This window comes from Hemitrygon akajei, chromosome 14, assembly GCF_048418815.1.
Source record: "Hemitrygon akajei chromosome 14, sHemAka1.3, whole genome shotgun sequence".
In the NCBI taxonomy this organism is placed as follows: Eukaryota; Metazoa; Chordata; class Chondrichthyes; order Myliobatiformes; family Dasyatidae; genus Hemitrygon; species Hemitrygon akajei.
The window spans coordinates 3,615,477-3,643,005 of record NC_133137.1 but is presented as its reverse complement, the minus strand read 5'-3'; the positions used below and the strand labels follow the sequence as shown (position 1 = coordinate 3,643,005).

Genomic DNA, 27,529 nt, shown 5'->3' with positions numbered 1-27,529 from the left:
TGCGTAGTGTAATGATGAGAACGCGTCCTGTACCACCTCAATGTAGCTCTTCCGTGCGGTTTCTCAAAGGAATTAGCAAAATGATAGAAAACTGCGATATTTATCCTTTTATTTGTATTGCTGCGAGTGGTTCCCAGCACTGCTGACCAAATACTGGAGACATAACGAAATGTCACAACGTCTTCTTGACTTGGGTCGATGTTACCCCCCCCCCCCTTTCCAGGTGGTAACATTCAGCAAGAAATCGGACATCAGCTGTGCAGAGACTGTCCAGGGTTCCAAGTTAATACCCAAGTATAATAAAAACCAAAAGCAACGTGAAAAAGCGCAGCAAACAATGCAAATTAACTGCGCAGATGGAAGGTCCAGATAAAGCAAAAAAAATACAATGTGTGCTTGATACCAACTACATTCAATTTAATGTCGATATTCGTGGGTATAAGAGTTCTGTACAACGTGGCCTAGGACGCCTGGAATTTACGTGGCCATCACACGTATAACGCGAGTGACTGAGTGACTTGAATTGGCCGATGATTCTGCTCACAAAAAAATAAAGTCAGAGAAGGGCAGAGTTGTTTTTACCTCATGGTCGCGTTCTTTGGAATTCTCCTTTCCGAAAATGCGGCTGAGTATTTTGAAGCAGATGTAGCTAACGGTTTAAGTACTGGGGTGAAAGGTTACAGCCGGTGGGCGGGAAAGCGGAGCTGATGTTGGGCAGGATCAGCCTCGAATGGCTGAACAAGATTGAGAGGTCGAATGGCTCGTCCCTAATGCGCATTGTTCAATGTCCGAGGTCCATTTTCTGGTCCTGATTGATGGTCAGAACAAAAGGGATTTAGAGCTGTCAAAGTTTCCAGGAGCACAATCACTTCCTTTAATGTGCATTTCGGGAGACCGTGCAAACGTTAGAAGACAGCATTGCAAATCTGCTTAAAACATGTTTATTAATTAGCGCGCGCGCGCTCCCACTAATGCTGTATTTACATGTCTTTGGTCAGCCCCCAACGAGAGTGGCCGTTAAAGGGGGCTTGCTCTCTTTGGAGAGGACCAGCAGCCCGCATAACGTCACCCACTGCAACGCTGAACTGATTCCGCAACTTATGGACTCGCGTTCTCTATTATTGATTGACTTATTTTTGTATTATTCCCATTTTATCGCCTTTTGAACGCTGATTTGCCGGCGAGCCTTTGTGTGTAGATTTTTATTGGTTCTGTTGTATTTCACAGTTCTACATGAATGTTTGCGAGATATATGAACTTGATTAATAAATGCATTTTGCACTGGGTGCCTTATTTTAGAAAGCTTTGAAGGAAATGGAACGTAATTTTTCAAATCGGGTGCGAAAGATCAGACCGCCCCGAGTACATTGCCCAATTGGCCAGTTTTCTTGAATTTGATACGAAATCAAGGCGGCTATTCAGTAAGTGAGGGTGGCTAGTAATCACATTCGGTCATGACCCAGAAGTGTCTTTCAGAGCCGGTTTCATGTACTGCGTCTGGGGCTAGTATGGATGAGTATTGATTTAAGTTAACTCGCGAGGTTCCTTCAAGTAGCCGAGGCAGGTGAGAGACGGACCGAATAGGCTCCCATGGTTGAGGGGGTGGGGCCTACACTGCAAGGAATGAGATTGAGACTTACAACTTGGCTGGATGGGTATTGAGAATTTCGGAAACGATTGACAAACTTTGTTCAGCCAACATCCTGTCGCCTTGCGCACAGCATCCCCAAGGGCTCGATCTATTCCTACCTCGTGTTTTGGCTGGGGGGGAGTGAGTTGTATGCGCCTTGCCCCAACACCCCCTAGAATTATCTACCCGTTGTGAGTTTAGGACTGCGGGGGACGGATTTGAGAGTGGGGTGTCGAACCGGCCCGCAGCCAGCTGGGGGAGGGGGGTGGGGTGGCTGAAAGTGATGGATTGGGAATGGTGGAGCCCGCGCAGGTTGAGGGGCGTCGAGGAGACTGTGCGAGGCTCTGCAGCTCTACTTCCAGAGCCTGCTCCTTCTCGCCGAAACGAAGCGCAACAATTATCGGAGACAAAGAAGGGGGTCCCTCAGTGAACCGGCTAGACCGATGCCAAGTACTGTCCTTCTCGGGAAGGACTCCCCATTTGCGGTGTTGTAACGTGATAGCTTCCCGGCTTCAATGGGCATCGTCTCTCTCTCACACACACACACACAGTTGGCACAATGCACCCCACTAACCTGCTCACTGGCTGCAAGGGTAAAGCCACTCGCAGAGCGAGTGAACAGAATGGGTTTAAATGGATCATGGGGCGATCACGGTCCCCTTTCTCTACCCCCCCCCCCCCAAAAAAAAGCAGCACCGTAAATTCTTGGCTATTACTTTACGCCTGATTGGCCATCCCAACCCTCTCCAATTCTGAAAATGAAAAAAAAAACGAGCCATTGCAAAGCCCACATTGTGAGCCGGCCACGGGGTGTGATTGCCCGTTGAGGATAGAGGGCCGGCCCCCGCGCTGCTCCCAGGACTCCGGGTCCTGACCCCGCCCGAATTTCAAAAGCCGCTACCACATTCCGGCAGCTGGCTGACCACTAACTCCCGGGAGGCTATTTATTTAAAAAAAAGCCATAGTCCCTTTTCCTTAACTTCACCCTCCCCCCAAACGCGCCTTCTTGTGCCACTGCCGCTCTCCCACTTGCCCGGAGCCCGTTGCATAGCCTTCCGCGGACCCTCGGCAACTCCAAGCGCACGATCCGTCAGGTAGGGGGTGGGGGTGGCACCAGCAGAGCCCGGATTGTAACTGATCCGGTCGCCCGGCAGCGGCGACCATTCGCTGTTGCTGCCACATCTGTCACCACCAAACGCCATAACCCTTTCCTTTGGAGCGCAAACACCAGGCGGTACTGGGGATCGGGATTGACCCCGCGTCTTCGGGCTACCGTGCAGCAGCTATATTTATTGCACCGCTACACGCCCCAAAGACTCGCGGGGGAGCACATCAGGAGGGCGCGGCCGGTTTGCCGCGAAATTTAAAGCATGTGCTCACGGCCTCAAAAGCGGCTTAGCCGCTTCTGGACAAGACGTGAGCAGGCCCGAAAACCCGGGGGGGGGGGGGGGAAGAGGCATCGATTAAACAGCTGCTGTGAATGTAGGGCGTTTCATTGAAGCACTAGCAACCAGAACATTCGTACAATGAGATACGAGCGGAGCAAAAATGATGGCTCCTATCAAATATCCTTCTGCTCCGTCACTTCAAACCGTTACCAGGTCACCTAACCCCTCATGGGGGGATTCAGCTGCCGCTCGGCTTTTCACGTAGACCGGCCCCGTTTCGCTGGTGACCTTTAATCCGGCGAGCGGGGCTTGCATCAAGCGACTGCCGCTCTTTCAATATTGCACTGCTTGCGCCAGGTACACAGTAGCGCAATACTGACAGAGCCGCAGGCGCCTGGGCAGGCAACCAGTCCCGGTTACCCAGTTTGTCCACGCCCTAGCGATTCGTTACTAAACATGACCATAGGCTTTTTTTAAAAAAAAAAAGTCGAAACTAGAAACAGAAACCCTTAGGTTCACTCACAGTCCGTGTATTTACGCTCTCAATTTGTCCACCACCCACATTATCGGAATAATTATATTCGCCCTCACTGCGGACTCGGAAGTTTTAGCTGCTGCCGAGCCCAAAGCTTTTCCGGTCATTTTTCGCTTTCGCGTACGGGAGGGGGGGAGAAAGGGGGTTAAAGTGCACACTCACTCGATGCGGTGTTCATTCAAGCACGCTTAACGTGGGGGTGGGTAAGAAAGGGGGTGGTAAAAGTCTAGATTAGCGAATGACTTCAATGAAACTCGGGGAATGTTAAAAATCCAGTCCCTCCCGCACCAGCCCAGCGGGGCCTCCGAGTCGAACAGAAGCAGCAGACCACCTCAAATCAAGAGCCGAGCCCACCCACCCAGCCAGCCCCCGCTCCGACTCCGAGTCCCACTCCGGCAAACGCGAGGCTCTAACCTGCCCCCTACTGGCCGTAGATACCACATTGCAGCGCGGGAGATTTAACCTATCGCAGGCTCTGTTCCACAGCAAGTGATACAGAACGCAAACGGCGCGAAGCGTCACGTGTGAGGTTACTCAGTCCGGGTTTCGTGTTTGTGTTTAATGCTGGTGGGTGGCGATAGAACACAGAGCCGAAACCCTATAAGCGATATTGCACTACTTAAGCGAGAAATTCAAAGCAGACGCAATATAGATAGGGTCCCGGCTCCGAGAACCGATTCTTCTCATCTCTCCTTCCGCATCGAATGCGTCTCACTTGGGGCGTCTACCTTCAGTACAAAGAGGACCTTCCAACACAAAAGCAACATCCCAGGTTTATTAAACAGCCTAATTCCTTCCCATTCCAAGCGCATCTTTAATAAAACTACTGACGGCCTAAATGGGCTGTTTATCGCAATACTTTCATCTTCCGCGATAGCCCCCAAGCTGAAATGTTTTCCTTACGCCTGATATCAATTGTTAACTTGATACATTATGCCAGATTAGAGTTGGGGTAGGTCGAGTGGCCGGGGGGGGGGCGCCTTTAATTCAAGGATGCCCGAGTGATTCATGGGGTCTCCCAGGGCCCTCCCTGTGCTTTACATTCATGGGTCATAAAGATTCCTCACGTTCCACAAGGCACTGTCAAAAGGCGCCTTTACTTTGATCATTATCAGCGAAACCAAGATTGCAGAGTCCACTCGGCGAAATCTAATGGAGAATGTGCGCTTATTATGCACCCAAGTACAGCGAGCAAGATGGCAGTAGGGAGCTCATTCATTTTAATGAACAATTCTTAGATCATTTGACCAATTTGCGCTCGCCAATGCCTTCTGATTTTAAGCGGGAACACACAAGATCGACTCCCGTCGGGAGGATCCCGCCATTCAGACCTCAGCCAAAGGCAACATGAAGTACAGAGCGGCTTCCCCCACTGGTTTGTTCAGGTGAGATGGGCTCATCTAACAGATTGGACCTAGTGGAAGCATTTCACTGTAGATAGACAACGGTTCGAGTTAGAAAGCATTCCATGGCACTTCTAATCTCCCAAATGGGGACTACCCTTATGTAGGGGATTAGGGCGGGTTACCTGCGCAGAACTGGATCTCTCCCCCGCCGCCCCCCGCCCCCCGCACATGTCCATCCCCTGATCATTTCCTTCGAAAATCGACATAGTTTGACTACACAGAGCCCAAACCCACGGGTATTAATGCTGTGTTAAAGCTCTAAAAATGGATCATTGGGTGCGACAAGAAATCTTTTTTGTTAAAAATCCTAATGCGTCCAGGACTCAATTGATTTAGATGCTGAGACATTGGGATCTATGGAGTGAGGTACACAAAACCCCTCGCAACGAAACGTAGATGATGGGGGGGGGGGGGGGGCAATTTCATCTACAAACGATTTCTGCTGAACGATTGGTATGCTGAACAAATGTTTTTTTTAAAACTTCATTTATCATTAGAATGGACAGGTGTTCCCAGTGTTAGACGCAAACAGGAGGGAAAAATCTCGGCGCTTGTACGTGATGGAATTGGGGGAACAATGGTAACAAGTTCTAAAACGTCCAAAAGTGGGAAAGGTTTGCTTTACAGCGTCTCTCAGCGCTGAACTTCAGAAATCTACCTTCAGTATGAATTGAAATCAGTTACAGCGTCGAGAAAAGCGGGGGTCCAATTAAGGCAAATAACTACCTACTCCAGGGGCCAGTTTTACTATTACTAGTACAGGGGAATGGAAACAATTACCTAGTTTCGGGGTGTTTGAACTGGCTCCTTTTGTCAAACCCAGTGAATTAGGAAGTGGCAGAGAGGACAAAAGTCCTGGCGGACAAGCGACAAGGGCAGGAGCGTAGCGCGCACGGAGCCGGCCCCGTCCCAAACCCGATGACTGACACCCACACCAGCCAATCATTATCCAAGTGCAGTGAGCTATTAAATCGCGAATATACCATAAAAAATGTTTCAATTTGACCGCGTTAAAGAGGCAAACTCAAGTTGCCATTTTACTTGGTGAGCCAAGGCGAGGAGAATAACGGCTCGCTGAGCCGCTGCTCCCAAGGCCAGCATGCCTGCGGCAATTTTAAAACCTCGCACAGCCTGCTCCAGTCGGTGCAGCGAACCCCAGCTAGGTGCAGAACAGAGTGCTTCCAAATCAAAGTCTGACCGCGGCCTACACAAACCCGAGAAGCACGGGAAATCGAGTTCTGAACTGCGAGAAGATGGAGGCGGTGGCCCTGGCGAGTGTCGAACATTGAACATATCCCGTCTCTCGCTGTATTTAGTCATCTGCCGTCGGAATTCGGCAGTACACACCGGAAACGACACAGGGTCTGGAAAGACCAGCGCGGTCTGTGCCACTCGACAAAATACAGAAATATCCCCAAACACCAAATGAGCACTTAACACTCAAAAGTAAAACTGAGGCCAAAAAAACCAAGAACTGGTGACTGTTTGCGTGAAAGTTGTTCCAGGGAAGAATCAGATGATGTGGCAAATGGGTTCGTCACAGGATCGGAATGAGCAAAATGTTTAACCGACTGGAGCGAGGGTCTGAGTAGCAACTGCTGTTTAGAACGGAGAGGCCCCAAAGCCCGTTGGCATGAAACGACGTGGTATCCAATCACTGGAACCTACCTTCCACTTGGCTCAGTTTACTACATTCTCATGTTCAAATACTGGTGTACCCCCGTATCACTTCCTGGCCACAATTTTTGTGGGAAATTGTGTGGCTCTTAGACGTAAGCGGGCGTGGTTTGAACAAGAAAAAGCGTCAACCCAATGTTACGTTTCCTCAACACAGCAGTGCAGAATTTACACCTGGCTGTTTACAAACAATACCTTCACATAACACCACTACTAGATGCCCCGTTTGACCTTTTACATCATAGCCTTTACCTCTGTCACCCACAAATGCGTGTAACAAAAAAGTTAGCATCGCACTAACTCGTAAAATTAGGTTAAGAGTTCTATCAACGATATGCCCAATTCTAACACAGTTACGGTTTGAAATGGCATCAGATTGCCGCCAAGTTGAAGGTAAACACCTCACCACTGTAGAGCAAGGCAGTTCCACCATACAGTACAGTCAAATGCAACCAAGAGTTCAGGCCAAAAGCAGAGCCAAGGGAACGTCTCCTTTCCTGCGATTATTCTTTGGTAGCACAACAGGGGAAAATCCGTCTCCGAACTTTACAAAACAGCTTCGATGACTTTTAGATTTTGCTAACGGCTGCATCAGAAGTAGTTCACCGCAGCTGTAGCAGAATATACAAGTTAAATGTTTTCAAACATACCTGCACGTATGTTTTACCTCGCGTGCAGTGAGCATGGAATCCCGGGATAATTCCCCCACACCTAGGGTTTCTAAACTGCACGTTTAAATAATCTGACCAAAACTTAAAAGTTAGAGATCGTTTAGATCTCTCTGCGCTCCCTAACCCCAAAGTAAAACTCAAAACCTGTCAGCGAATAAAGTATATTATGTACTGACTACAAGAGAGGGCCAACCGATTTAAACAAAACCTGCGGCTGGCGCTCGTTTACAACCACGACAGATTCCAGTGGGTTTTTTTTTTCGGGGTTGGGGTGGGGGGGGGGGGGGAGAAGAGAGATAGGAAAGAAAGATCATTTCAAAAATGAGATCAAATAGCTACAAGCCCAAATGCGTCGCGCGGGGCCGAGCTGATGCGTACAAGCCAGTACTGTACTGAGAGCGACTCCGTGCTCGCCGCGGGGCTGTGCGGTGCATTCCAAACCATCCACTTCAAAAACACTCAAGCAAGCTCTTACACGAAATCTTCAACATGCAACTTTTTTTTTAAAAAAAACACTCAGCAGGCGAGCTGCGACCTGTAAACGGACGGCAGGGAACTACGTATGTTTCTGTCTCACTGAAGCAGACATACAGACCGACCGCCAGCAAGCTGCCAGCTCACCGCGGCCAGGCACATTACTTGTCCGTCCTGGTACAAACATCCCGGGACAATTCTGACCAGGATTTGCCTTAAGAAGAAATCGTATTTGTTTTTAATCATCTCCACCACAAGAGCTTACCCTCCCCCGCCCGACAAACAGCGTGACCTGCCATCCGATACACTTTAAAAATAACCCCTCCCCCCTTCCTCAGAACCATTTTCCACCCACTCCCAGAGAGGGCCACGAGGCCCCACCAAAACGGCAGTTTCGGTCTGTATTAATCTACCCCCACCAACTCGACCAACACCGAACAGCAGCAGCGAAGAGGGGCTCTCGAGAGAATTCAACCCCAATTAGGTCTACAGAAAAATAACTGGATCGCTGCACCCTCCAGCACCAGCTCACCCAGGCCCAGTATTGTTCCCCCCCCCCCCCCCCCCGCCGCCACCTTGGGAAATCCACACGGTAGGCATACCAAACATTTTAACGGGGATCCAGGATGAACCTATCGCTACACGAAAACAAAGTGCAACAAATCCGTTTTTAAATGGCAGCTGTCTAAAACAAAGCTTCTGACTTTGTTTTAACGACGTATATTTTTGTTCAGCATCCACACAGATGGATGAATTCCACTTGTCACGTCACACGCAAGGCTTTCGATTATCCCTACCGCTGGTTTCCATTATTCATGTATGGGTCAAGAGTAGCAAATCCAACCATTAGTTAAAACCCAATTATTAGAATACGATTCAACAATGGTATGTTTCAATATCATTAATATGGGCAGTTGTGATAGAAAATAAATAGAAAGGGCAGCGCGAGTTCCGAGTATGGACACATTTGGGGTTGAAATCACTGATAATTCCTGTGGCTGGGTGATACAAAAGCGATGAAAGGGCACTTGAGAAAAGTTCGAATGGCGCTAATTATATCAAATAGCACGAGGGAAGTTCAACCTGTTGTGCATAAACATCCCATTTCATTCAACTTTGCAAAATGAAATAAATAATCGGAATAGAAATAACGGAATACTTAACAAGTTTACAACCATTCAATACATGCAATTAAACAAGACATACACAAGATGATCGTGAATCTCAACCGGGAGTGCCGTTGCACCTTCCAGTATTTAGTAGCCCCATATTTAGTCATAGGAAGCCATACTGTGACCATTCAGCGATCCTTATTCCTCCATTGTGTCTCGGGATTTCCGCGGACGTGGGAGATCGCTCTCTGGTGCCTGACGCTTTGACAATACTATTGCACTGCTTAACTGTGCGAACAGTAGTGCAATATGGTCAGAGCGCCCGACAGCAGTCAATCCTGACCCAGGGCTAAATGCACTGTGGGTTAAACCCAACTCCAATCCCTGCATCAACAAACTATGCGACTGCCAGGGAAGAGGTCTGATCTGCGGTAGCTTCCAGCAAAACAAATTTACACAGCAAGTGTCAAAATGGTAATATTTCATACAAAATCCTCAGGCAGGCTAATTCTGACGACATATTTGTATTACAGGCGAGAAATTGTATCCCAAACTGATCAAGAAGTTTGGCCAAAAAGAAAACGCACAAGAGATTTAGTTGTACACTTCGCGTGCTCGTCGTAGGAATGTTTCATTCTTTCTGGAGGATATCCTGCAAGCCAATGCCCTTTTAATATTGCACTGCTATCTCATCTCAGTAGTACAACATGAAAAGGGCCCCGGACAACAGACCTCAACGAACAACGTCAAAAATCCGCCAACAACAAAAATAGAAGCGGGGCTCTCCAGCCAACACCAACAGAAAAGCTCATAACATGCCCGGAAGGAGGAACAAGGGGGTTTGCCTGGCACCCCGACTTTCAGGAGAGAAAAAAAAGCAAAGCAACCTGAAACAGATAATCACATCAGATAAACCACAAGTTCTTACCGATTTAGGTTTTAAATTAAACCCTGATACAATCAATAGTTTAATACAAGTTAATCAATAGAAATGAAATATAAACAGCTTAGCACGGTGAAATCACAACAGCCTCCTGGTCTACTGAAAACGTCCTAAGCAGTCCCTTTACTGCGCCGCACAAAAGTTGCGAAATCTGATTACTTAACGTTACCAATGCCTCTGTAACTCACGCCGTAAACAACCATTCACGAAACTATAAAAGCAGGAACTGTAAATAGGGTGTTGGCGGTGGAAAGAGAAAAAAAATCACCAATAACTTGTTGAAAAACACGTGGACCCCCGGATTTGCAGCCTCGATGGCTCGGAGATCGCAGTCCAATCCGGGAAACGGCTCTTGTCACTCTTTCGCAGCCCGAGGCTTCGATGGAAGCAACGGCTTGCCGTCCCTTTAAAAATAAAAGCGGCGCCCTCTTTATAGCGAGGGTTAAAAGCCACAGCGGGTGGCCTGGGCGCCTTACACTCGGCTGCCAGCCTCAATAAAATAAATGCAATCCAAAACAAAAGCATTTAAAATTTGACTCACTCTGAAAATAAGATCGCCCCGTGTGCAGTTATATCGCCTTGTCCAGCCAAGTTGTCAGCGCAGCTGGTGACACTCCCGGTTGCGGAGGTGAACCCTACTCTACTTATCCGTACGTTCATCTATTTTAAAACGACTAATATTCCCAGTGTGAGGGGCGGAGTACTTTGAAACGTTTTTTTTAAAAGACAAGCCATTGCATAACGTCCCCTCCCCCTCCTCGTCTCTCTCCCAGCTCTGTTGAGAGGCTCGGGGTCCGTTTAAAGCCCCCCTTCTCTTTCCTTTCTTTTTTTCTCTGTAGCCCTAAGCTCCCGCCATTTCCATGCAATCACCCGGATGATACTCACAAACCCCCAACAAAAATGCTGAATGGTACCTGCAAGCACAAATCTTAAAAACACAAAAATCAAATAAATAAACGCAGCTCAAAGTTGCAAAAAAATGGAGGCAGTCGTTGCAACATATTCCCAAACTTTGCTCGGCCGACTCCGCCCGCTGCATCCTCCCGGGCGGACGGGAAGAGCGTGCTGCCGACGGCTCCCCTTTGCAGAGGAGGGGGAAGACCAGAGGGGAGGAAGGAGGCGAGAAGTCGGCTCGGTCGGACGGCGCGCGCGCGTGCTGCCGCCGCAGCTCCGCCGCCTCCATCTTCAGCACCTTCCGTCCGGCGCCCCGCCCCCTCCCCTGCGCCATCCCGGTCACTCCATTGGTTGCCGCTACCGCCCGCCCACCTGACCCCTCTCCCTATTGGCTGGCTGCCGGGGACGTCGATGTCAGCGGCGTATCGCCGATTGGCTGGGGTCTGGGTTCCACATTCCAGGTACACGGCGCGAGTTGCCCGCAAACGTTCCACGCACAGTAACTGGGGGAGAGCCGTCCATTCACAAAAAAATCCCAGGACGCGCTCTCCCTCCCCTCCTCCAGCCTCTTTTGTTTTTTTTCGCTCGCATTTCTTCCTGTGATTCCACCCCCCCCCCCATCCCCGACTTTTTCTTAAAATTTAGCAGCTCGGGGAGGAGGATGCAGCTCCCCATTCCCTTGCTCCCTTTCTGAAGCAGGAGAAGAACCAGTGAGCTGTGAAATCCAGCATTCCTGTCCGATGGAGCTGAATTAATGGTGTTGTAGAACAGAAAAAGGACCCGCATTTTTTAAAATATCTCTATATTCTTTCTTCCTCCTTTTAATCTTGCACTCTCTTTCCTCACTTCGTGTCTCAATCTCTGAGCCCAGGTTGCTCTCCTCCCCACCCCCACCCCCCCCCCCCCCACTTGCAGTTTCCACTCCTTATCTTTGTAAAGCTACCAAATGGAATTCTCGGTTGCATAGAACCCTTGCATGTTTATTTACATTTATTTGAACTGATTAGGAAAAACGTGAATTAACCTATAAAACGAATTTTTCCTCAACACTTCAAATGATGCATTTTACACGACTTATCAAAATTTGTACTCAGAATATTTCAGTGCAAGATGAAAATGACAATTCACTGTCGATTTTTTCTCTAAAACGAAATTTACTCCCCTTAGTTAATGCCAAGGGAATTGATTTGTCTTCGAAATTTACCCTTTAAAATGAATATTTCTGCAATGATTAAAAATCATTTCCGCATTTGTAGAGGGGAAAATAGGGGTTTGTAAAGTAACGTCTCGAATTACTGTGGTTAAAACTAAATTCAAAAAAGTTCCCCACAAAAGTCAAGATTTTCAATCGTTTTTAAACGTCGCAGGAGTCAATTGAGTAAGAAAGTAAATTCTAAAAAGATACACAAAAAACACCAGTTTGCTTGGGTGCATTTTCCTACACCACGTGCGCCCGCCGTGTTTTCACATTTCTTTCACGAGTCTTGTGTTTAACACAACCTTGTGAGGTGACCGGAGTATTTGTGACGAGACAGCTGGATTCTACGTTAAAAGAAGTTTCGTTTACCATCTCAGGCCATTGGGCCAATTCAGATAACTTTTTAAGAGAGTCAACAGAACGTTTATTTTCCTTCGTGGAGGAGCCTATTTCCCAACGCGATTTCGACATTCCATCCCCTTGGATCTCAATTTATTGTGCTGGGGGGGGGCGAAATTCAACAGATTGCCCCCGATACAATTAAACATGTCGCCGCTTTAAGAACTCGATTTAAAACAAAACTCTCCGTTTAACAAAAAATGAAATACCTTCGACGCTGGAGCGGTGCAAGGTTTCAGCAAGTATGTCGCTGAATAGCTCTGAGGCAAAGAAGAAAGTTGTGGGATTTTGTTCTGAAGTTGTAATCTTTGATGTGTCCCCACAATTGTTGATCAGTGCAAACCTGCAATACTGTTACAAAAAGCCTAACAACTGATTGTAAGTAACAGGAATCCAGCCTCCAAATTAAACAAAGTCAGAGATAGCAAGACCATTGGTTAAAGAGAGATTCAAACATCAGATGTTGAACATCTTTGTCGTGTCCAAACTGTTGGTTTGCAGGATCAAGATTAGGTTATTTCAATGGATTGCAACGTGTTGACGCCTCTAGTCGCACTGCCAGTGGACATTCACCTTGCGTTGCACGCTAATGGAGAGAGTGATTCCCTGGTGAGGATTTCATCCTGCATTCACAGTAGGTAGAAAGAGACTGACTCCCTGTAACATTCATCTCTCGTTGTACAATATATAGAGTGACTCTGTATAGAATTTAAGAGTTTACAGTGAGTAACTGCTACTCTGGGTAGCGTTTCATTGTCTCATATATACCATTTGTAGGAACTTGGTGATACAGGGGATTTAACTCTCAAAGCAACAGGGAGAAGTGTTGAGAATCAGAATTAATATCATCGGCACATGTCGTGAAATTTGTTAACGGCAGCAGTACAATGCAATACATGATAAATAAATATAAAGAAAAAACTAAGTAACGTTAGTATATATATGTCTATTACATTGTTTATTTTAAATAGGTAGTTCAAAATACCAGAAATAAGAAGTAGTGAATTAAAGTAACGGTAATATTGGCAAAGAGGGGCAGTAAAATGGTGGCAGTAATTGCAAAAACTTTTTACAGATGTGATTGCAGTTAAAATCCAGAAAGAGATCAGTGAGGGACACCAAAGGATGCCAGTTCTCAGGCAGATTCTCAGGTTATGGTAGAGCAGATGAATCACTAACAAGAGAAGATCTGCAGATGCAGCATACACAAAACGCTGGAGGAACTCAGCAGGCCAGGCTGTATCATGCTTATCTGAGCAGATGAATGCTTATGTTGCATTAGTCTGTGATCTTGCTCAAATCATCTTTGTTTTCTTGGTGAAAAGTGCTCAGCATTGATCAAAGTTCAAAGTAAATTTATTATACCTATGCTGTACGTCACCCTGAGATTAATTTTCCTGCAGGCATTCACAATAGGTACAAAGAAATACAATAGGATTAATGAAAGAGTACACACAAAGATAGACAAACTGTCCAAATGCAAAAATAAAAATAGCAAACAATAAGAAATACATAGTACCAAGAACATGCATTGCACCTTGAGAGTGAGTCCGAGGTTACGGAATCCGTTCAGAGTTGAGGTGAGTGAAGTTGTCCACGCTGGTTCGGGCATCCGGGGTTGACAGGCAACAACTGTTTCTGAACCTGGTGGTGTGGGACCTAAGGATAAAGCAACTCACTTGACTGTATCCCAAACATCACCTTAAACATTCCTTCCCTCCAGCATTAGCTACAGCAAATACGCCAATGTTATTCCACGAGCACAAAGGATAGGAATGGCATCCACCCGCCAACACCACCAGTTCCGGATCCTCTCCAAGTCTTGGAACATTACGGCTTGGAAATCTGCAGCAGCTCCTTTATTGTTATACTGTCCAAAACCCAAAAGGCCGCATCTTACGTTAAAACTGTAGATTGAAAGAGTGCAAAGATAATCAGCAGGAATGTTGCCAGAACTTGAAGACCTGAGATAGAGGGAAGGGTTGAGTAGGTTAGGAGAATGAGGGGAGAGTTAATAGAGGAATACAAAATTATGAAGTTATAGATAGGGTAAATGCAATTCAGGTTTTTCCACAAAAGGTGGGTGACACTAGAATTAGAGGTCATAGTTTAAGGGTGAAAGGTGAAATATTTAAGGGGAATGTGAGGAGGAACTTCTTCACTCAGTGGGTGTTGCCAGTGTGAAATGAGTCAGCATAAGTAGCAGATGCAGGTTCGATTTCAACAGTAAGAGAAATTTGTAGAAGGTAATGAATGGGAGAGGTGTGGAGAGCTTTGGTGCAGGTGCAGGTTGATGGGAGGAGGAGCATGATAATAGTTCAGCACTGAAGGGCCTGTTCTGAGTTTCCTTACTGTAGTGCTTGATGACTTTTTGACTCAACAGTATAAAATGATTACTTAGGGTCTTTGACCAGCAAACTCCAGTTTTGTTACTGTTCCTAAGTGCCTTGGAGAATGTGGCAGTGGGGCATACTCATGGACTGCTTCTGCTCTTCTGGTGAAGGTACACATACTGTTGGCAAGCGAGTTCCAGGGTTTGGACCCAGATAAGATAAAGGAATAATGATATATTTTCAAATCAGTGCATATGTGACCTGGAGGACGATCCATACTTGCTGGGGTTACCAAGCAACTGCAGCCATTGTCCTTACTGGTGACAGTGTTCCCAAGTTTGAGAGATGCTTAGTGACTAGGGTAATAAAAGTCCAGGTAAATGTATTACCAAAGTACATATATGTCACCATGAGATTCATTTTCTTGCAGGCATATACAGGAAAATGTTTAAAAAATGAGAATTTATCAAAAAACTATATGTTACAAAGATTGGCAAACAACTAAAGTGCAAATAAAACAAATAAATAATACTGAGAACATAAGTTCTAGAGTCCCTGAAAGTGAGCCTGTAGGTTGTGTAATCAGTTCAGTGCTGAGGCAAGTGAAGTTATCCACGCTGATTCCCGAGCCTGGCGCTTGAAGGGTAATGACTTTTCCTGAACCTAGTGGTGTGGGACCTAAGGCTCCCGATGGTGAGTTCATGCAATGTATTTCGTAGGTGGTACGCCTCGTGGCCATTGTTCACAGCTGGTCAAGAGAATGATGATTTAGGCAGGTAGATGGGCTGCTTTGCCCCAGCTGGAGTCACGTTTTTTGAATGCTGTTGGAGCTGCAGATGAGCATAGAGTATTTGATCACAGTTCTGACTTGTGCCTTGTAGAATGGAATTGGGGTGTCAGGAAATGAGTCAACGGCCTTGGAAGGCATGGTCTCTGACTTGCACAGTGCTTAATGCAACTGGTGAGTTGAATTTCTGGTCATTGGTGAACCGAAGGTGTGATGGTGATGGTAATAGAACACAGAACATTACAGCACAGTGCAGGATCTATCTATCTATCTATCTATATGTAATTGCACAGTGTGTCTTCTCATGACCATTGGTTGATTGCCTGTCTTTGCTTGTTTGTAGTTTTTTATTGATTTAATTGTATTTATTTATATCTACTGTGAGTACATATTTATTTATATGTACTGTAAGAACATTAATCTCAAGGTAGCACATGGTGACATATACAATATGTACTTTGATATGTTTACTTTGAACTTTGAGAAAGAATTATAAGGGAAGCTCTTTTGCACCACGGAGATAAGAAGGGGTCATTTTAAAAATAGGTGTGATTAACAAATTGAACCCACAAAGGGATACAAATAGGACAGACATTGGCAGAGAAAGTATAATGTGGCAAAATGTAAAGTTGTCCAATTTGGAAGGAGGAATGTAAAAGTAAATCTATTTAAATGGAGTAAGACTACACAATGTTGCTGTATGAAGGGATCTAAGGAGTAAGTAATTAGCAAGGCTAAGGTGATGTTGCTCATTATTGCAAGGTACAGTATGTACAAGTTGGGAAGTTTCAACAGGACTTTACGGGGAGCTGGTAAGACTGCATCGAGAGTCCTGTGTGCAGTTTTGACCTTAGTGCTTAATTAAGGATCTGCTTGCACTGCAAATAGTGCAGAGAAGGTTCACCTGATGGATTCCTGGGATGATGATTGAAAAGACTTTGAGCACATTGGTCCTGCATTCACTGGGATGTAGAAGAATGAGTTGCAGTGTTGGTGAGATTCTTAGGACAGAGCGGATGTTTCCCTATTGGGCGTATTTCACCAGAGGGCATCATTTCAGAGTAAGTGGTCATCCATTTTAGATGGAGTGAGGACGAATTTCATCACTCAGATGGTTGAGAATCTTTGGATTTCTCCACTGCAGATGGAATGGAGGCACTGTCATTGAGTGTGTTCAAGGCAGATGTGCGTTATTTGATGAGTCTAGATATAGATTGAGAAAGTGATGATGAGGCCAAGATTTTTTAATGCAGCGATTGCTGAAGGAGCTAAACTGGCTTATACATGCTGTGTTGTCTTGTGTTCTTTTCAGAAATTCACAGACAGCTCCAAAAAGTAGACCTTTGGAAAAATTAACAGAGTCAGTGATGAATAAAATCTGATAGACCTTCTCTACCTGATATAAACTGGGGGACTGCTTTGTCAAGCTCCTCCGCTATATCTGCCAAAAGCAGAAGTTCCCGGAGGCCAGTCATTTTAATTCCTATCCCCATTCCCATTTCGACATGTTGGTTCATTGCCCTCCTCTTTTGCCACAATGGGGCCACTCTCAGGGTAGAGGAGCAACATCTCATATTCAGTCTAGGTAACCTCAAACCTGATGGCATAAACATTGACTTCTCCTTCTGTTAGAAATAAAAGTCCCTCCCTCTTCCCTCTTCATCTATTCTCCACTCTGGCATCATACCTCTTCTTCCCATTTGCCTATCACCTCCCCCTGGTGCCCCTCCTACAATGGTCCACTATGCTTTCCTATCAGATTCCTTCTCCTCCAGCCCTTTACCTTTCCCACCCACCTGGCCTCACTTATCACCTTCTGACTAGTCCTCCTTTCCCTCCATTCACCTTTTTATTCTGGTATCTCCCCCTTTCCTTTCCAGTCCTGAAGAAGGGTCTCGTCCTGAAAGGTGACTGGTTATTCATTTCCACAGATGCTGTCTGTCCTGCTGAGTTCCTCCAGCATTTTGTATGGGTTGCTCTGGATTTCCAACGTCTGCACAATCTCGTGTGTCCATGTATTAAGTTTGTTCTCCAAGTGAAGTTTTGTGATATGAGTAGAAATGCGAAAAACTGGCTGAGGAATCCAAACCCAGAAGTAGATCATGGTAACTAGTAGATGAGGATTAGTTTAGAGATATGGAAATAGATGTGTATCCCAAGGACAGGTCCTGGCCCCTACCCTTCATTAATAATCTAAAAGCAATGTTGGAGTGTAGTAAGTATGTGTGTATAATTTACAGGGGATAATTCTGAAAGAGATTGAATGACATTTATCATAAATGTTTATAGCCGTGGTGAACAACAATTAGCAAGATGGAGGGGGTTATTAATTGAAACACTGAGTATAAATTAACAATCATAATTTTGACAGTAGTCATTGTTTTAACAGCAGATGGGAGAACAGTTTTGATCCTTTGATTCTTCCACACTTTTTGATGTTGGAACTGATCCATGGGGAAGCTGTAAGAACCTCAGCCATTCAAATACACACAAGGATATTAAAAGACTCAAAAGCTTAGAAATACAACACCTGCCATTTTAGCTCTTCTTTTCTCACCACCCCATACCGGAAAACATTCCTTCCTTATGAGTCAGCAATTTACTTCTATACATATGCCAGGTCACCCCCGACGACTGTCATTAGGATGCAGTGCAGAGAATAGATTTGCACCTGAACCAGTGTGGATAACTTTACTCACCTCAACACTGAACTGATTCCATATACTATGGACTCACTCTCAAGGGCTCTACAACTCATGCTCTCAATTTTTTTTATTTATGCTCTTATTCACGTATTATTATTATTTTTAGTATTTGCATGGCTTGTCTTCTTCTGCACGTAGGTTGTCAGGTTTTGTGTCGAGTTTTTCATTGATTTTATTGTATTTATTTTTTCCTACTTTGAATCTCCACAGGAAAAAAATGAATTTCAGGATAACATATGTACTTTGATAATAAATGTACTTTGAACTTTGAACGTGTTTGGAGGACAATTTTAAACCACTGTCCACTCATTTAAAGTAGCACACAAGGGAGTGAATGTTACATTTAACATTTGCACAAAGGTCCCCCTTCTGCTTGCCCTCAATAAAGTCCATAGAAAACTTGCACCGTTTCTTACATAACACACATAAAATGCTGGTGGAACTCAGCATGTCAGACAGAATCTATGGAATGAATAAACAGTCACAGTTCTGACCAAAGCCCTTCATCAGGGCTGGTTCTTATATATTGAGGGCCAAGCCTTGCAACAACGGTGGAACCCAATAATCAAATTCATATTAGGTTCAGTGCTCCTACGCAGTGCTTATCCGAGGAAAAGAGTGCTTGAAGGTCAAGACCTCATACCTGGCATAAAGTTCCCGGTCTGCTGGGCAGATGAGATCTCTGCCCTCACATATGTTTCTGAGGTGCAGACCTCCATCTCATAGTATCAACACTGCCTCCACAAATCCTCCAAATCTACTAGCAAAGCAAAAGAAAATCATTATCTTCCTCCAAATCAGCAGCTGTTGGAGCTAAGTTAGCTCCAATAGACAGTCCACATAACGTGTGCATGTCCCACATCAGAATCCCAAAACAGACACTGTTGTTGGGAGAAATGATCACACTGTTCGAGGAAGTAGTACTAGGATGTCCTGAAAGATTTCTTGAGAACATACGCCATCCCCACTAACTCAAGGGAATCGGTGGCCTATGACTCCTCAGAGTGGAGAAGGACAACTGGGAACTATGTAAATGATGGAAGCAGCACAGAGCATCTGAAACCATTGCTCTGCCTGTCTTGTCAAACCCTACCTGTCCCCCCACCTGTGGTTTCTACAACAACCTCATCAGCCCATGGCAGGTCATTCTCAATCCCAAGGGATAGCCAAAGAAGTATGGTTCATTCAATTTAGTATATTGGTGTGATGCCAATAATATGTCTTGCTCTACATCAAGGGAGACCAAATGTAGACTGGGATTTTGCTTTGCTGATTGCAAAGACTCCAGTCATATGTCATGTGCAGTTGCTGCATTACAGTTAAGCTTGAAGTATAAACATATGAAATGTGTGTACTGTGGTTCTTACAATTGTAGACTGGTGATGAGGCATTTGCAGAACCAATTCTTCATGTGAGCTGAGTAGTTCAAATACATTGTCAAAAGCCACCTTATTGAAATAGTTCCTTGTCTGCAGAAAACTACATGAAATCACTTCTGCAAGCCGTCCTGTTCATGAGCAGAATTTCCAGCTGATGTCACGGACCCCTTTCATTTCCTTTTCTCTGCTGGTCCAAAGAGAAGTTCCGACACATGAATTTGTGACCACCCAAATGCTGTATGTTCTGGGAAAAAAGAAGTTAGGTAGGGCTCAGGAGAAACAGATTGGCCATCATAATTGTCCATTAGAAGTGCAAGTCTACCACAACACTTGAAGAAACAATTCTACTGGGATTTTTGACTCTGAATAGAGTCACACATCCACCAAATAATAATTGATACTATTCAAGGTGTAGAAAGATTGGCAACTTTGTAACTCCAAATCATTGGCTATATTTACAGCAGAGATTGATATGTTCTTAATTAGTAAGGGCATGAACGGTTACAGGGAGAAGGCAGGAGAATGGGGTTGAGAGGGTTAATGGAGCATGATTAAACAGCAGAGCAGATCTGATGGGTTGAATGACCTAATTCTGCTCCTATGTCTTGTGGTCTTATGTTTGTTCTCCAATCCATTCAACGAAACGCTGTTTCAACAAAATTTAACCAAGATTCAAAAGTCGAGTTGATTGTCATGTGCACGAAGAAAAACTTGCTTGCAGCAGCATCACAAGCACATAGATTCAGGTAACAACAGGAAACATAAATTATACAAGGCAATGAAGAAAAAAGAGGTCTGTCCAGACAAGTACAAGAAAACTTGCGATCAGAGACAAGTAGTGCAAGAGATGGTCCATAGTGTTCGGATGCTGAGGTAGGGTTAGGGTTGTTCAGGTCAGTTCAGGTACCTGATGGTTGTAGGAAGCAATGCTGTTCCTGAGCCTAGTGAATCAGAATCAGGTCTAACATCACCAGGATATGCCGGGTCATTTGTTAACATGATGGCAGCAGTACAATGCAATATATATTAATATATATTAAGTAGTGCAAAAACAGAAAATAAAAAAAGTAATGAGGTAGAGTTCATGGGTTCAACATCCATTCAAAAATCAGATGGCAGAGGGGAAGAAGCTGTTCCTGAATCGCTGAGTGTGTGTCTTCAGCCTTCCGTACCTCCTTTCCCCCTACACCAGATGGTCTCCACGGTATATCTGTAGGCATTTGCGAGTATTTTTTGGTGGCATACCAAATCTCCTCAACTCCTAATGAAATATGGCCCACACCTATATGAAATATAGCCCCACACCTATATGAAATATAGCCCCACACCTATATGAAATATTGCCCCACACCTAAATGAAATATAGCCCCACACCTATATGAAATATTGCCCCACACCTATATGAAATATGGTCCTGCACCTATATGAAATATTGCCCCACACCTATATGAAATATTGCCCCACACCTAAATGAAATATAGCCCCACACCTATATGAAATATTGCCCCACACCTATATGAAATATGGTCCTGCACCTATATGAAATATTGCCCCACACCTATATGAAATATTGCCCCACACCTATATGAAATATTGCCCCACACCTATATGAAATATGGTCCTGCACCTATATGAAATATTGCCCCACACCTATATGAAATATGGCCCACACCTATATGAAATATTGCCCCACACCTAAATGAAATATAGCCCCACACCTATATGAAATATTGCCCCACACCTATATGAAATATGGTCCTGCACCTATATGAAATATTGCCCCACACCTATATGAAATATTGCCCCACACCTATATGAAATATTGCCCCACACCTATATGAAATATGGTCCTGCACCTATATGAAATATTGCCCCACACCTATATGAAATATTGCCCTGCACCTATATGAAATATAGCCCCACACCTATATGAAATATAGCCCCACACCTATATGAAATATTGCCCTGCACCTATATGAAATATAGCCCCACACCTATATGAAATATTGCCCCACACCTATATGAAATATAGCCCCACACCTATATGAAATATTGCCCCACACCTATATGAAATATGGCCCTGCACCTATATGAAATATTGCCCCACACCTATATGAAATATGGCCCACACCTATATGAAATATGGCCCTGCACCTATATGAGATATTGCCCTGCACCTATATGAAATATTGCCCCACACCTATATGAAATATGGCCCTGCACCTATATGAAATATTGCCCCACACCTATATGAAATATAGCCCTGCACCTATACGAAATATGGCCCACACCTATATGAAATATGGCCCACACATATATGAGATATGGCCCTACATGTATATGAAATATTGCCCCACACCTATATGAAATATGGCCCTGCACCTATATGAAATATTGCCCTGCACCTATATGAAATATTGCCCCACACCTATATGAAATATGGCCCTGCACCTATATGAAATATTGCCCCACACCTATATGAAATATAGCCCCACACCTATATGAAATATTGCCCTGCACCTATATGAAATATAGCCCCACACCTATATGAAATATTGCCCCACACCTATATGAAATATGGCCCTGCACCTATATGAAATATTGCCCCACACCTATATGAAATATGGCCCTGCACCTATATGAAATATTGCCCCACACCTATATGAAATATGGCCCTGCACCTATATGAAATATTGCCCCACACCTATATGAAATATGGCCCTGCACCTATATGAAATATTGCCCCACACCTATATGAAATATGGCCCTGCACCTATATGAAATATTGCCCCACACCTATATGAAATATGGCCCTGCACCTATATGAAATATTGCCCCACACCTATATGAAATATGGCCCTGCACCTATATGAAATATTGCCCCACACCTATATGAAATATGGCCCTGCACCTATATGAAATATTGCCCCACACCTATATGAAATATGGCCCTGCACCTATATGAAATATTGCCCCACACCTATATGAAATATGGCCCTGCACCTATATGAAATATTGCCCCACACCTATATGAAATATGGCCCTGCACCTATATGAAATATAGCCCCACACCTATATGAAATATTGCCCCGCACCTATATGAAATATAGCCCCACACCTATATGAAATATTGCCCCACACCTATATGAAATATGGCCCTGCACCTATATGAAATATTGCCCCACACCTATATGAAATATGGCCCTGCACCTATATGAAATATTGCCCCACACCTATATGAAATATAGCCCCACACCTATATGAAATATTGCCCTGCACCTATATGAAATATTGCCCCACACCTATATGAAATATGGCCCTGCACCTATATGAAATATTGCCCCACACCTATATGAAATATAGCCCCACACCTATATGAAATATTGCCCTGCACCTATATGAAATATTGCCCCACACCTATATGAAATATGGCCCTGCACCTATATGAAATATTGCCCCACACCTATATGAAATATTGCCCCACACCTATATGAAATATGGCCCCACACCTATATGAAATATTGCCCTGCACCTATATGAAATATAGCCCCACACCTATATGAAATATTGCCCCACACCTATATGAAATATAGCCCCACACCTATATGAAATATTGCCCCACACCTATATGAAATATAGCCCCACACCTATATGAAATATTGCCCCACACCTATATGAAATATGGCCCCACACCTATATGAAATATTGCCCCACACCTATATGAAATATTGCCCCACACCTATATGAAATATGGCCCTGCACCTATATGAAATATTGCCCCACACCTATATGAAATATGGCCCCACACCTATATGAAATATTGCCCTGCACCTATATGAAATATAGCCCCACACCTATATGAAATATTGCCCCACACCTATATGAAATATGGCCCCACACCTATATGAAATATGGCCCCACACCTATATGAAATATTGCCCTGCACCTATATGAAATATAGCCCCACACCTATATGAAATATTGCCCCACACCTATATGAAATATTGCCCTGCACCTATATGAAATATAGCCCCACACCTATATGAAATATTGCCCCACACCTATATGAAATATAGCCCCACAACTATATGAAATATAGCTGTTGTGGGACTCCAGGATTCTGTACCTCCTTTCGGATGGTAGCAGGGAGAAGAGGGCAAGACCCAGACAGTGGGGATCCTTTATGATGGATGCCACCTTCTTGACACAATGCCTACTGTCAATGGTGGGACATCTGTGCCCATAAGTGACTGGGTGCATCATTATATTTTGTCTTGGACTGTTTTAGACACTTAAATATGACCAACGCTTGGTAATAGCGTAAAATCTACTGCATGAATATTTCGAAGGGGTCAAAAAGGGAGCAAGGCAGTAACCTGTCTGATCTCTACTCTGGTATGCAGCATCTGGGCTCAGACTGGGGTCTATGATTTCGGAACATGACTCTTTATGTTGCTTCAGATACGTAGTAGGTATCCCACTCTCCTTCTCAGACCAGCCACTGTCAGATGGATCCCTGCTCTCCCCCCAACATGCCACACTGAACTCCCCTCTCTCCTTTTGTAGTGATTTTTCCATCTCTCCCTTTCCCACTGTCACTTCACTCTGAAAGCGACCTCTGCTCTCCTGCTATTGGATTGATCTTCCCCATCTTGCTATGCCACCTCCCTCACTGTCGAATCACATCTCCCTCCCTGCCTTCATTGTTGACCACACCTCTCCCTCCCCACAGCCTTGACAGGGGAAGCCTTACAGTTTCAAGATGTGCTTTACTAACTTGCCAAACCTTGCAATCCTAGAGCAGGTTTTCCACAGTTTCTGCTGCTTGCAAAGGTCAGGAGAAAAGTGAAAAGAATTTAAGATATTTTATAAAACTGATGTGTCCAAAAAGTGAGAAGTGAGTTGAATACAGATATGACTGGATTTTGGGGTAATTTATTGGCTGGAAAGTGCATTCAACATTCTGAAAGAGGTGTAAAAGTGCAGCATACAAGTCCCTTTCTTCAGATTGAGATTTATTTATCCCATGTACAGTGAAATGAGTCATTTGTGTGAAAAGCCAATACAATCCCTCACCTCCTTTCCACCCACCTACATACACAGAAAGTCCTCCAGTCTCCAGGCTTTGATTAATGAGCTTTCAGTCGACCTTTGGGCTTTGATCTTTGGTATCGACCCTGAGACTATCCAGTGACGGGGTCTCAGACTCCAGGCATTACAACTCGCATCCCTACCCGTGCCTCCTGCGTTCACTTTCTTCATTACGTAATGCTTTGAGGTAACACAAGGTAAAACAAGGCAGAATAAGGTATTACAGTTATAGAGGAAGTGCAGTGTAGACAGACAATAAGGTGCAAGAGACAGGGAGGTGTAATGAACCATTCAGTAGTCCTATAAAAGCAGGCTTTTATGCCAGATGGGAGGAAGGAGAAGAGAGACTGTCTGGGATGGGTTGACACTTCACACCGGCTGCTTTACCGAGGCAGCGAGATGCAGGGGAGGCTGGTTCTGGCGAGGTGCTGAGCTGTGTCCACAGCTCTGCACTTTCTTCTGGTCTTGGGCAGAGCAGCTGCCGTACCGAGCCTGCTGCATCTGGGTGGGATGCTTCCTATGATGCGTCAAAGGGAACAGGCCAAACGTCTTTTGTCTCCTGAGGAAGCAGAGGCTGTAGTGAGCTGTTTGGATGAGGACAGGCTACTGGAGATGTTGAATGAACTTCTTAATCCTCTCAACCTCAACACCGTTGATGTTGACAGGAGCATATACACCAACCCCCCCCCCCCCCAAAGTGAATGACTGACTCTTGTTTCATTGATGTTGAGCGAAAGGTTCTTGTCATGACACCATGTCACTAAACTCTCTACTCTAGCTCATCATTATTTAGATACAGCACACTGTGGTAGTATCATCTGCAAACTTGTAGATCGAGCTAGAGGCAAATCTTGCCACACAGTTGTGACTGCACAGGGAGTAGAGTAGGGGGCTGAGGATGCAGCCTTGTGAGATATCTGTGTTGAGGATAATGGTGGTGGAGGTGTCGCTACCTGCCCTTACTGATAGCACTCTGTTCAGGGATACAGTTGTGAGGGGAGGTGTAGGGTCCCAGATGTTGATGTTTGGAGATGAGTTTGCTTGGAACTATAGTACTGAAGCAGAGCTGTAGTCAATGAACAATAGTCGAACATAGACGATTAGCTGCTTTGTAGCTGTTGAATATTCAGAGAAGGTTGAGTACCTTGACGGGCCTGCTGGCTGAGCAGTTAGTGCGAACTCAATATTGTTTCCAAGCGGGAGCTGGACTGGCTCGGACCTGACACGTGCACTGCTTGACCTAAACCATCTCTGCAGGCAACACGTACATGGGAGCTCTCAGAACACCACAGCACAGGAACAGGCCCTTCAGCCCATCTAGTCCATGCCAATCTCTCTTAAGTGTTGCAATTGACTACTTTTAGGCACCTGAATGGATCAGAGAATAATTTTTCCAACGATTTATTCTCCCCTTAATACCTTAGCTTTTTCTGAGTTCGTCGCTGCCGACTGGATTCAGTATGTTATTTAAGTTTTGGACAGACTTCCATAGATGCACAGTGACCAACTCTTTTGTTTTATTAACACTGAGCGAAAAGTTCTTGTCATGGCACTATGCCCTGACTGGTTGTATCATGGTTTGGCATGGAAATACCAATGCCCAAGATCAGAAAAACCTACAAAAAGCAGTGGATACAGTCCCGTCCATCACAGGCAAAGCCCTCCCCGTCACTGAGCACATCTATAAGGAGCAATGCCACAAGGAAGCAGGTTCCACCATCCAGGCCATGCTCTCTTCTCACCGCTGCCAGTGGGAAAGAGCTATAGGACCATTAGGTCCCACACCTCCAGGTTCAGGAACAGCAATCACCCTTCGACTGTCAGTGTCCTGAACCAGTATGGATAACTCCACTCATCTCAACTCTGAGCTGATTCTACAACCTATGGAATCTGCGACTTGTGTTCACAGTATTATTTACTTACTTATTTTATATTTGCATACTTTGCTTTCTTTTGCACATTGGTTGTTCGTCAGTCTTTGTGTGTAGTCTTTCAATGACTTTATCGTATTTCTTGGTTCTACTATGAATGCCTGTGAGAAAATGAATCTCAGTGTAGTATATGGTAGCAAGTACTGTACATACTTTGGTAAACTTACGTTAAACTTTGAACTTTTGAAACATCTGAAAGGTGACAGTGGATATGAGCTGGAGGGTGTCAGATACCTATGAAAGAGGCTTGTCAGTGGTGGCCAGACCAACACATGGAGGCTGGCTTGATAACAAGCCATTCTTTTGCTGTCTCCCAAATATAGGTTAATAATGTTACACACCGCACACTGCAGATAGTCATTGCTGGCCGTACATCGTTGCGTATTATTTAGCATGCTGTCTTCAAAAGACCTTAAATACCAGCTGGGATGATAGAAGAACCAACGTCAGCGTGCTAAATGAAGCAAAAACAACAAGCACTGAAGCCTACCTCATCAAGAACTGACTAAGATGGAGTGGTCATGTTGTTTGGATGAAAGACGAACATCTGCTGAAACAAATCTTCTACTCCCAGCTTAAAGAAGGCAAACGTAAAAGAGGCGGACAACAGAAGAGATTCAAAGATGTCTTAAAAGCCAACATGAAGAAATGTAACATCAACATCAACAATTGGGAAACCAATGCTAAGGACAGGAAACTCTGGCAAACCACCTTCCAAGACGGAACAGCAACTTTCGAAGCCAACAGATGTGCAGAATTAGAAGAAAATGGAAACAGAGGCAGCAACAACCAAAGCTCGATCTGCCATCTGGAATTACCTGTCCTGAATGCGGAAGAACTTTCAAAGCTAAGATTGGACTCATAATTCACTTGAGAGCCCATAAATGGATCGACGGAATGAAGACCATCATTCTCGACCGCGAGGGATAGCCATGATGACGATTATTTAGTAATGGGCCTGCTTCTACACGGTGCG

The 27,529-nt window shown here is 44.8% G+C and overlaps 1 long non-coding RNA gene across 1 annotated transcript in view; it reads right to left on the bottom strand.

Annotated features, from left to right (window-relative positions):
- The window catches only part of LOC140738953 (uncharacterized), a 58,372-nt gene extending 47,356 nt beyond the window's left edge, over positions 1-11,016 (bottom strand). Inside the window, exon 1 of the long non-coding RNA XR_012101484.1 lies at positions 10,378-11,016. This is a non-coding gene — a long non-coding RNA (uncharacterized lncRNA). The remainder of the gene's footprint in view (positions 1-10,377) is intronic.
- Positions 11,017-27,529: the final 16,513 nt, after the last annotated feature.